Source organism: Canis lupus, chromosome 38, assembly GCF_048164855.1.
Source record: "Canis lupus baileyi chromosome 38, mCanLup2.hap1, whole genome shotgun sequence".
Taxonomy (NCBI): domain Eukaryota; kingdom Metazoa; phylum Chordata; class Mammalia; order Carnivora; family Canidae; genus Canis; species Canis lupus.
Genome location: NC_132875.1, coordinates 25883419 through 25895786, shown reverse-complemented (window position 1 = coordinate 25895786; position 12368 = coordinate 25883419).

Below are 12368 nucleotides of genomic sequence, written 5' to 3'. Positions count from 1 at the left end.
CAGGTGATTCCCAGGTGATGACCAGAGTTACCAGTTCCGGGTGAGGAACAGGTAAGGACCAGATTCACCAGGTCCAAGTGAACCCCACGTGGGACCTGTGTCACCAGGTATGGGTGAGGCCCAGGTGGTAACCCAACTCACCAGGTCCAGGTGAGGCCAACCTGCAGGCTATGCAGTGGAACCATGTCCCGATGATACCCAGGTAGGGACCGGAGTCATCAGGTCCAAATGAGGCCCAGATGGGGCATATTCACTAGGTCCAGGTGAGGCCCAGTTGAGGACCAGTGTCACCAGATCTGGTTGAGGCCTAGAGGGGTACCAGAATCACCTGGTTCAGGTGACATCCAGATGGGGACCAGAGTCACCAGGTCACGGTGAGACCAGAGATGTTCCAGAGTCATCATGTCCAGGTGTGCCTAAGGTGTGGAACAGTCACCAGGTACCAATAATGCCCAGGTGAGGACCAGCGTCACCAGGTCTGGGAGACGTGCAGATAGGATCAGATTCACCAGTTCCAGGTGAGGCCAAGAAAGAGTCCACAGCATTCGGATCCAGGTGGGGAACAAAGTCACCAGGCCTGGGTGAGGCCCAGATGGGGACCAGATTCACCAGGCCCAGGTGAGGCACAGGTGGTGACCAGAGTCCCCGGGTCTCGGAGGGGACCAGGTAAGGACCAGATTCACCAGGTCCAAGAGGCCCACGTGGGGACCTGAGTCACCAGGTATGGGTGAGGCCCAGGTGGCAACCCCACTCACAAGGTCCAGGTGAGGCCAACCTGCAGGCCAGAGTCACCAGATCCAGGTGAGGCCCTAGTGGGGACCGGAGTCACCAGGTAAATGTGAGTCTACAAGAACACCACAGTCACCAGGTCCAGGTGTGGTTCATGTGGGAACGAGAGTCCCCAGGTCCAGGTGAGACCCAGGTGGGGACCACAGTCACCAGTTCCAGATTGCGGCCTAGGTGGGGGGACCAGATTCATCAGGACTAGTTGAGGCCAAAGTGTGGAGCAAAGTTATCATGTCCAGGTGAGGCCCAAGTAGGGAACAGAGTAACCATGTCACATTGATGCCAGGTGGGAAAAGAGTCACAAGGTCCAGACGAGGCCTAAGTGTAGAGTAGATTCACCAGGTCCTGTTGAGGCCCAGTTGAGGATCAGTGTCCCCAGCACCGGGTGAGTCCCAGAGGGGGACCAGAGTCTCCCGGTTCTGGTGATATCCAGGTGGGGACCAGAGTCACCACGTCAGGGTGAGGCCCAGAGGGAGACAAGAATCACTAGGTCCAGGTGAGGCCCCGATGTGGAACTGAGAAACCAGGTCCCATGATGCCCATATGAGGACCTGAGTCACCAGGTCCAGGTGAGGTCCCTGTGGGAACCAGTCACCTCGTCCAGGTGAGGCCCAGGTGGGACCACAGTCACCAGGTCCAGGTGAGGCCCAAGTATATAAGAGAGTATCCAGCTCCCAATGATTTCCAGGTAAGGACCAGAGTCAACAGGTCCAGGAGAGGCACAAATATGGATCAGACTCATTGTGTTACAGGTGAGGCCAGATGGAGACCACAGGAACCAGGTCCAGGAGAGCCCCATATGTTAAACAGAGCCACCAGATCCAGGTGAGGTCCAGGTGGGACCACAGTCACAAGGTCCAGGTGAGGCGCAGGTGGCAACAGGATTCACCAAGTCCAGGTGAACCCCAGGTGGAGACCAGTCACCACATCCAGGTGCGGACCAGCTAAGGACCAGATTCACCAGGCCCAAGTGAAGCCCAAGGGGTGTCCAGAGTCACAAGGTAAGGGTGAGGCCCAGAGGGGGAACCAGAGTAACCAGTTAATTTGAGGCCCAGAATGGGATCAGCGATCCCTAGTCAAAGTGAGGCCCAGGTGTGAAATAGAGTATCCAGGACCCAATGATGCCTGGGTGAAGACCAGAGTCACTTGAGACATGCAGGCCCAGATGGGGAACAGAATCACTAGGTCCTGGTGAGGCATAGACTAAGATCACAGTCAGCAGTATCAGGTGAGCCCCTTGTGAGAACCAGAGCCACTCTATCCAGCTGAGACCCGGGTCCATGTGAGGCCCACGTGAGGACCAGATTCAACAGGTCGAATTGAGGCATAGCTGGGGACAAGAGTCACCAGGTCTCGGTGTGGCCTAGGTGGGGGAAGATTCAGCAGTTCTGAGTTAGGTCAACGTGGGGACGAGAGACACCAGGTCGAGGTGAGGACAAACTGAGGACCAGAGTCACCAGATCCAGGTGAGGTCCATGTTGGAAAGAGAGTCACCAGGTCCAGTAGAGGTCCACGTGGGTACCAGAGTCACCAGATACAGGTGAAGTCCAGGTGGGGACAAGAGTCACCAGATCCAGGTGAAGCCCAGGTGGGGACCAGAGTCACTAGGTTCAGATGAGGCCCAGGTGAGGACCAGAGTTACCAGGTACACGTGAGGCCCCGGTGGGGATCAGAGGAAACAGGTCAATGTGAGGCCGGCTTGGGGACCATGGTCAACAGGTCTATTGAGACCCAGGTGTGGAACACAGTAAGCAGGTCCATGTGAGTCCCCAGTGGTGACAAGAGTCACCACGTCAAGGTGAGGCCCGGTGGGGACCAGGATCACCAGGTACAGGGGAGGCCCTTGAAAGAACCAGAGACAACAGTTCGACGTCAGGCGCAGGTTCCAACCAGGGTCAGCTGGTCTAAGTCAGGCCAAAGAGGGGTTCACAGTCACTAGGGCACGGTGAGACCCAGAGGGGAACCAGAGTCACGTGGTCCATGTGAGTTCCATTTGTGGAACAGTCACCGCGTTCCAATTTTGCCCAGTTGAGGACCATGGTCAACAGGGCCAGTTGAGGCCCAGATGGGGACCGGAGTCCTCATATCCAGGTGAAGCCCAGGTGGGGACCACAGTCACTAGATCGAGGATAGTCTCAGGTGCAGACCAGAATCACCAGGTGCAGGTGAGATGCAGGTGGCAACCACACTCACCAGGTCCCGGTAGGCCCTGGTGCGGACCAGAGTCACGAGGTACATGAGAAGCTAGAAACACTGCAGCCACCAGGTCCACTTGATGCCATGTGGGAACGAGAATCACCAGTTACAGGTGAGGACCAGGTGGGGATCCGACTCACCATGTCCAGGTGAGACCCAGGTGGGAACCAGTGTCACCTTGTCCAGATGTGGCCCAGGTGAACACCAGAGTTAATAGGTCCGGCTGGGTCACTGTTAGTGAACAGTGTAACCATATCCTGATGCTACCCAGGTGGGTACCAAAGACACCAGGCCCTGGTGAGGCCCAGGTGGGACCAGAGACATGAGGACCATGTGAGGTCCCGATGGGAACCACAGTCACCAGGTCTGGTGAAGCCATGCTTAGGATCAGAGTCACCAGTTACAGGTGAGGCCTATGTGGATCCAGAGTCACCTGGTACAGAGAGGCCAAAGTCATGGCCAGAGTTACCAGGAACAGGTCAGTCCCAGTGGGGAACAGAGTAACCATGTCCCGATGATGCCCAGATAGAACCAGCGTCACCAGGTCCAGATGAGGCGCAGGTGGGGAGCATATTCACTAGGTCCCGTTGAGGCCCAGGTGAGGACCAGAGTCACCAGGTCTGGGTGACGCGCAGATAGGATCAGAGTCACCAGTTCCAGTTGAGGCCAAGAAAGAGTCCACAGCAATCAGGTCCAGGTGGGGAACAAAGTCATCAGGACTGGGTGAGGCCCAGATGGGGAACAGATTCACCAGGTCCAGGTGAGGCCCAGTTGGGGACCAGAGTCCCCGGGTCTGGGAGAGGACCAGGTAAGGAACAGATTAACAGGTCCAAGAGGCCCACGTGGGGACCTGTGTCACCACGTTTGGGTGAGACCAAGGTGGCAACCCCACTAACCAGGTCCAAGTGAGGCGAACCTGCAGGCCAGAATCATCAGATCCAGGTGAGGCCCTAGTGGGGTCCCGAGTCACTGGGTAAATGTGAGTCTACAAGAACACTACAGTCACCGGGGCCAGGTGTGGTTCATCTGGGAACGAGAGTCACCAGGTCCAGGTGAGACCCAGGTTGGGACGACAGTCTCCACGTCCAGATTGAGGCCTACGTGGGGGGACCAGGGTCATCAGGACCAGTTGAGGCCAAAATGCGGAGCAAAGTTATCAAGTCCATGTGAGGCCCAGGTGCGGAACAGAGTAACCATGTCCCATTGATGCCAGGTGGGAAAAGAGTCACAAGGTCCAGACGAGGCTTAAGTGAAGAGTAGATTCACCATCTCCTGTTGAGGTCCAGTTGAGGACCAGTGTACCAGCGCTGGGTGAGTCCCAGAGGGGGACCAGAGTCATCCGGTTCTGGTGATATCCAGGTGGGGACAAGAGTCACCACGTCAGGGTGAGGCCCAGAGGGGTACGAGAGTCACTAGGTCCAGGTGAGGCCCCGATGTGGAACTGAAAAACCAGGTCCCAATATGCCCATATGAGGACCTGAGTCACCAGGTCCAGGTGAGGTCCCTGTGGGAACCAGTCACCTCGTCCAGGTGAGGCCCAGGTGGGACCACAGTCACCAGGTCCAGGTGAGGCCCAAGTATATAAGAGAGTATCCAGGTCCCAATGATGCCCAGGTAAGGACCAGAGTCAACAGGTCCAGGAGAGGCCCAAATATGGATCAGAGTCATTGTGTTCTAGGTGAGGCCAGATGGAGACCATAGGAACCAGGTCCAAGAGAGACCCATATGGGAACCAGAGCCACCAGATCCAGGTGAGGTCCAGGTGGGACCACAGTCAGAAGGTCCAGGTGAGGCGCTGGTGGCAACAGAATTCACCAAGTCCAGGTGAGGCCCAGGTGGCGACCAGTCACCAGATCCAAATGTGGACCAGCTAAGTACCAGATTCACCAGGCCCAAGTGAAGCCCAAGGGGTGACCAGAGTCACCAGGTAAGGGTGAGGCCCAGAGGGGAACCAGAGTAACCAGTATAGTTTGAGGTCAAGAATAGGACCAGAGGTCCCGGGTCAAAGTGAGGCCCAGGTGTGGAATAGAGAATCCAGGTCCCAATGATGCCTGGGTGAGGACCAGAGTCACTAGGGCCATGCAGGCCCTATGGGGAACAGAATCACTAGGTCCTGGTGAGGCATAGAATAAGACCACAATCACCAGTATCAGGTGTGCCCTTTGTGGGAACCAGAGCCACTCTATCCAGCTGAGTCCCAGGTCCATGTGAGGCCCACGTGAGTTCCAGATTCATCAGGTCGAATTGAGGCATAGCTGGGGACAAGAGTCACCAAGTCTGGGTGCGGCCTAGGTGGGGCAAATTCAGCAGTTCTGAGTTAGGTCAATGTGGGGACGAGAGACACCAGGTCCAGGTGAGGCCAAACTGAAGAAGAGTCACCAGATCCAGGTGAGGTCCATGTTGGAAAGAGAGTCACGAGGTCCAGGAGAGGTCCAGGTGGGGTCCAGAGTCACCAGATCCAAGTGAAGTCTGGGTGGGGACCAGAGTCACCAGATCCAGGTGAAGCCAAGGTGGGGACCAGAGTCACTAGGTCCAGATGAGGCCCAGGTGAGGACCAGAGTTACCAGGTACACGTGAGGCCCCGTGGGGATCAGAGGCAACAGGTCCATGTGAAGCCGGCTTGGGGACCATGGTCAACAGGTCTACTTGAGGCCCAGGTTTGGAACACAGTAAGCAGGTCCAGGTGAGTCCCCGGTGGTGACAAGAGTCACCACGTCCAGGTGAGGCCCAGGTGGGGACCAGGATCACCAGGTACAGGGGAGGCCCTTGAAAGAACCAGAGTCAACAGTTCGAGGTCAGGAGCAGGTGGCAACCAGGGTCAGCAGTTCCAAGTCAGGCCAAAGTGGATTTCACAGTCACTAGGGCACGGTGAGACCCAGAGTCGGACCAGAGTCACCTGGCCCAGGTGAGGTCCAGTTGTGTAACAGAGTCACCGGGTCCCAATTTTGCACAGTTGAGGACCATGGTCAACAGGGCCAGATGAGGCCCAGATGGGGATCGGAGTCCACAAATCCAGGTGAAGCCCAGGTGCGGACCACAGTCACCAGATCCAGTGTAGTCTCAGGTGCAGACCAGAATCACCAGGTCCATGTGAGGTGCAGGTGGCAACCACACTCACCCGGTCCCGGTGAGGCCCCGGCGGGGACCAGAGACACGAGGTACATGAGAAGCTAGAAACACTGCAGCCACCAGGTCCACATGATGTCCATGTGGGAACGAAAATCACCAGTTACAGGTGAGGACCAGGTGGGGATCCGACTCACCAAGTCCAGGTGAGACCCAGGTGGGAACCAGTGTCACCATGTCTAGGTGTGCCCCAGGTGAAGACCACAGTTACTAGGTCCGGCAGGATGAGTGTTAGTGAACAGTGTAACCATATCCTGATGCTACCCAGGTGGGTACCAGGGACACCAGATCCTGGTGAGGCCCAGGTGTAATCGGAGACATGAGGTCCAGGTGAGGTCTCGATGGGAACCACATTCACCAGGTCAGGTGAGGCCATGCTTAGGATCAGAGTCACCAGGTACAGGTGAGGCCCAGGTGGAGCCAGAGTCACCTGGTACAGAAGAGGCCACAGTCAGGACCAGAGTTACCAGTATCAGGACAGACCCAGTGGGGAATAGAGTAACCATGTCCCGATAATGCCCAGGTAGAACCAGAGTGACCAGGTCCAGATGAGGCGCAGGTGGGGAGCATGTTCACTAGGTCCCGGTGAGGCCCAGTTGAGGACCAGAGTCACCAGGTCAAGTTGAGGCCAGGAGGGGTACCAGATTCACCTGGTGTAGGTGACATCCGGATGGGGTCCAGTGTCACCATGTCAAGCTGAGGCCCAGAGGGGATCCAGAGTCATCATGTCCAGGTGAGTCTCAGGTGTGGAACACAGTCTCCAGGTCATAATGGTCCACAGGTGAGGACCAGAGTCACCAGTTCTGGGTGAGGCCCAGTTAGGATCAGAGTCACCAGTTCCAGGTAAGGCCAAGAAGGAGTCCACAGCAATCATGCCCAGGTGGGGAATAAAGTCACCGGGACTGGATGAGGCCCAGATGGGGACCAGATTCACCAGGCCCAGGTGATTTCCAGGTGGTGACCAGTGTTACCAGTTCCGGGTAGGACCAGGGAAGGACCAGATTCACCAGGTCCAAGTGAGGCCCACGTGTGGACCTGGGTAACCAGGCATGGTTGAGGTCCAGGTGACATCACCACACACCAGGTCCAGGTGAGTCCAACCTGGAAGCCATGCAGATGAACCATGTCCCGATGATGCCCCTGTAGGGACTAGAGTTACCAGGTCCAGGTGAGGCCAACCTGCAGGCCATGCACTGGAACCATGTCCCGATGGTGCCCAGGTAAGGACCAGACTTACCAGGTCCAGGTGAGGACAACCTGCAGGTGAAGCAGTGGAACCATGTCACGATGAAGCCCAGGTAGGGACCAGAGTTACCAGCACTAGGTGAAGCCAACCTGCAGGCCATGCACTGGAACCATGTCCCGATGTTGCCCAGGTAGGGAAAAGCCTTACCAGGTCCAGGTGCGGCCAACCAAAAGGCCATGAGTGGAACCATGTCCTGATGATGCGAGGTAGGGACCAGAGTTACCAGCACTAGGTGAGGCCAACCTACAGGCCATGCAGTGGAACCATGTCCCGATGATGCCCAGGTAGGGACCAGAGTCACCAGGTCCAAATGAGGCCCAGATGGAGCATATTCACTAGGTCCAGGTGAGGCCCAGTTGAGGACCAGTCACCAGATCTGGTTGAGTCCCAGAGGGGTACCAGAATCACCTGGTCAAGGTGACATCCAGATGGGGACCAGAGTCACCAGGTCAGGGTGAGGCCCAGAGGGGTTCCAGAGTCATCATGTCCAGGTGAGACTCAGGTGTGGAACAGAGTCACCAGGTACCAATGATGCCCAGATGAGGGCCAGAGTCAACAGATCTGGGTAACGCGCAGATAGGATCAGAGTCACCAGTTCCAAGTGAGGCCAAGAAACTGTCCACAGCAATCAGGTCCAGAGGGGGAACAAAGTCACCAGGACTGGGTGAGGCCCAGATGGGGACCAGATTCACCAGGTCCAGGTGAGGCGAGGTGTTGACCGGAGCTGGGAGAGGACCAAGTAAGGACCAGATTCACCAGGTCCAAGAGGCCCACATGGGGACCTGAGTCACCAGGTATGGGTGAGGCCCAGGTGGCAACCCCACTCACCTGTTCTAGGTGAGGCCAACCTGCAGGCCAGAGTCACCAGATACAGGTGAGGCCCTAGTGGGGACCCGAGTCACCAGGTAAATGTGAGTCTACAAGAACACCACAGTCACCAGGTCCAGGTATGGTTCATGTGGGAACGAGAGTCACCAGGTCCAGGTGAGACCCAGGTGGGGACCACAGTCACCAGGTCCAGATGAGGCCTAGGTGGTGGGACCAGAGTCATCAGCACCAGTTGAGGCCAAAGTGTGGAGCAAAGTTATCATGTCCAGGTGAGGCCCAGGTGGAGAACAGAGTAAACATGTCCCATTGATGCCAGGTGGGAAATGAGTCACAAGGTCCAGACGAGGCCTAAGTGTGAGTAGATTCACCAGTTCCTTTTGAGGCTCAGTTGAGGACCAGTGTCCCCATATCCGGGTGAGTCACAGAGGGGGACCAGGGTCACCAGGTTCTGGTGATATCCAGGTGGGGACCTGAGTCACAACGTCAGGGTGAGGCCCAGAGGGGAACGAGAATCACTAGGTCCAGCTGAGGCCCCGATGTGGAATTGAGAAACCAGGTCCCATGTTGCCCATATGAGGACATGAGTCACCATGTCCAGATGAGTTCCATGTGGGAAGCAGTCACCTCGTCCCGGTGAGGCCCAGGTGGGACCACAGTCACCAGGTCCAGGTGAGCACCTTCTGGGAACCAGAGCCACTCTATCCAGCTGAGTCCCAGGTCCATGTGAGGCCCACGTGAGGACGAGATTCATCAGGTCGAATTGAGGCATAGCTGGGGACAAGAGTCAACAGGTGTGGGTGCGGCCTAGGTTGGGCAAGATTCAGCCGTTCTGAGTTAGGTCAAAGTGGGAACGAGAGACACCAGGTCCAGGTGAGGCCAAATTGTGTACCAGAGTCACCAGATCCAGGAGAGGTCCATGTTGGAAAGAGAGTCACCAGGTCCAGGAGAGGTCCAGTTGGGGACCGGAGTCACCAGATCCAGGTGAAGACCAGGTGGGGACCAGTTCACCAGGTCCAGGGGAGGCCCTTGAAAGAACCAGAGTCAACAGTTCGAGGTCAGGCGCAGGTTTCAACCAGGGTCAGCAGGTCCCAGTCAGGCCGAAGAGGGGTTTACAGTCACTAGGGCACAGTGAGACCCAGAGGGGGACCAGAGTCACCTGGTCCAGGTGAGGTCCAGTTGTGGAACATAGTCACCGGGTCCCAATTGTGCCCAGTTGAGGACCATGGTCAACAGGGCCAGGTGAGGCCCAGATGGGGATCGGAGTCCCCAAATCCAGGTGAAGCCCAGGTGGGGACCACAGTCACCAGATCCAGGATAGTCTCAGGTGCAGACCAGAATCACCAGGTCCAGGTGAGGTGCAGGTGGCAACCACACTCACCACGTCCCGGTGAGGCCCTGGTGGGGACCTGAGTCACGAGGTACATGAGAAGCTAGAAACACTGCAGCACCAGGTGAACATGATGTCCATGCTGGAATGAGAATCACCAGTTACAGGTGAGGACCAGGTGGGGATCCGACTCACCATGTCCAGGTGAGACGCAGGTTGGAACCAGTGTCACCATGTCCAGGTGTGGCCCAGGTGAAGACCAGAGTTAATAGGTCTGGCTGGGTCACTATTAGTGAACAGTGTATCCATATCCTGATTCTATCCAGGTGGGTACCAGAGACACCAGGTCCTGGTGTGGCCCTGGTGGGACCAGAGACAAGAGGTCCAGGTGAGGTCCCGATGGGAACCACAGTCACCAGGTCACGTGAGGCCATGCTTTGGATCAGAGTCACCACTACAGGAGAGGCCCAGGTGGAGCCAGAGTCACCTGGTACAGAAGAGGCCAAAGTCAGGACCAGAGTTATCGGATCAGGTCAGTCCCAGTGTGGAATAGAGTAACCATGTCCCGATGATGCCCAGGTAGAACCAGAGTTACCAGGTCCAAATGAGTTGCAGGTGGGGAGCATATTCACTAGGTCCCGGTGAGGCCCAGTTGAGGACCAAAGTCACCAGGTCTAGTTGAGGCCTAGAGGCGTACCAGATTCACCTGGTCTACGTGACATCCAGATGGGGACCAGAGTCACCATGTCAGGCTGAGGCCCAGAGGGGATCCAGAGTCATCATGTCCAGGTGAGACTCAGGTGTGGAACAGAGTATCCAGGTCATAATGGTCCACAGGTGAGGACCAGAGTCACCAGATCTGGGTGAGGCCCAGTTAGGAACAGAGTCACTAGTTCCAGGTGAGGGCCAAGAAGGAGTACACAACAATCAGGTCCAGGTCGGAACAAAGTCACCTGGACTGGATGAGGCCCAATGGGTACCAGATTCACAATGTCCAGGTGATTCCCAGGTAATGACCAGAGTTACCAGTTCCGGGTGAGGACAAGGGAAGGACCAGATTCACCAGGGCCACGTGAGGCCCACGTTGGGACCTGTGTCACCAGGTATAGGTGAGTCTCAGGTGACAACCCTACTCACTAGGTCCAAGTGAGGCCAACCTACAGGCCATGCCGAGGAACCATGTCCCGATGATGCCCAGGTGGGGTCTAGAGTTATCAGGTCCAGGTGAGGCACACCTGCAGGCCATGCAGTGGAACCATGTCCCGGTAATGCCGAGGTAGGGATCAGAATCACTATGTCCAAATGAGGCCCAGATGGAGCATATTCACTAGGTCTAGGTGAGGCCCAGTTGAGGACCAGAGTCATCAGATCTGGTTGAGCCCTATAAGGGTACCAGAATCACCTGGTCCAGGTGACATCCAGATGGGGACCAGAGTCACCAGGTCAGGGTGAGGCCCAGAGGGGTTCCAGAGTCATCATGTCCAAGTGAGGCTCAGGTGTGGAACAGAGTCACCAGGTACCAATGATGCCCAGTTGAGGACCAGATTCACCAGGTCTGGGTGACGCGCAGATACGATCAGAGTCTCCAGTTCCAGGTGAGGCCAAGAAGGAGTCCACAGCAATCAGGTCCAGGTGGGGAACAAAGTCACCAGGACTGGGTGAGGCCCAGATGGGGACCAGAATCACCAGGTCCAGGTGAGGCCCAGGTGGTGACCAGACTCCCGGGTCTAGGAGAGGACCGGGTAAGGACCAGATTCACCAGGTAGAAGAGGCCCACGTGGGGACCTGACTCACCAATTATGGGTGAGGCCCAGGTGGCAACCCCACTCACCAGGTCCAGGTGAGGCCAACCTGCAGTCCAGAGTCACCAATCCAAGTGAGGCCCTAGTGGGTACCGGAGTCACCAGGAAAATGTGAGTCTACAAGAACACCACAGTCACCAGGTGCAGGTGTGGTTCATCTGGGAACGAGAGTCACCAGGTCCAGGTGAGACAAAGGTGGGGACCAAAGTCACCAGGTCCAGATTGAGGCCTAGGTGGGGGGACCAGAGTCATCAGGACCAGTTGAGGCCAAAGTGTGGAGCAAAGTTATCATGTCCAGGTGAGCCCCAGGCGGGGAACAGAGTAACCATGTCCCATTGATGCCAGGTGGGAAAAGAGTCACAAGGTCCAGACGAGGCCTAAGTGAGGAGTAGATTCACCAGGTCCTGTTGAGTCCCAGCTGAGGACTAGTGTCCCCAGCTCCGGGTTATCCCAGAGGGGGACCAGAGTCACCCGGTTCTGGTGATATCTAGGTGGGGACCAGAATCACCACGTCAGGGTGAGGCCCAGAGGGGGACGAGAATCACTAGGTCCAGGTGAGGCCCCGATGTGGAACTGAGAAAACAGGTCCCATGATGCACATATGAGGACCTGAGTCACCAGGCCCAGGTGATGTCCCTGTGGGAACCAATCACCTCGTCCAGGTGAGGCCCAGGTGGGACCACAGTCACCAGGTCCAGGTGAGGCCCAGGTATATAAGAGAGTACCCAGGTCCCAATGATGCCCAGTTAAGGACCAGAGTCAACACGTCCACGACAGGCCCAAATATGGATCACAGTCATTGTGTTCCAGGTGAGGGCAGATGGAGACCACAGGATCGAGGTCCAGGAGAGCCCCATATGGGAACCAGAGCCACCAGATCCAGGTGAGGTCCAGAAGGGACCACAGTCACAAAGTCCAAGTGAGGCGCAGGTGGCACAGGATTCACCAAATCCAGGTGAGGCCCAGGTGGCACCCAGTCACCAGATCCAGGTGCGGTCCAGCTAAGGACCAGATTCACCAGGCCCAAGTGAAGCCTAAGGGGTGACCAGAGTCAGAC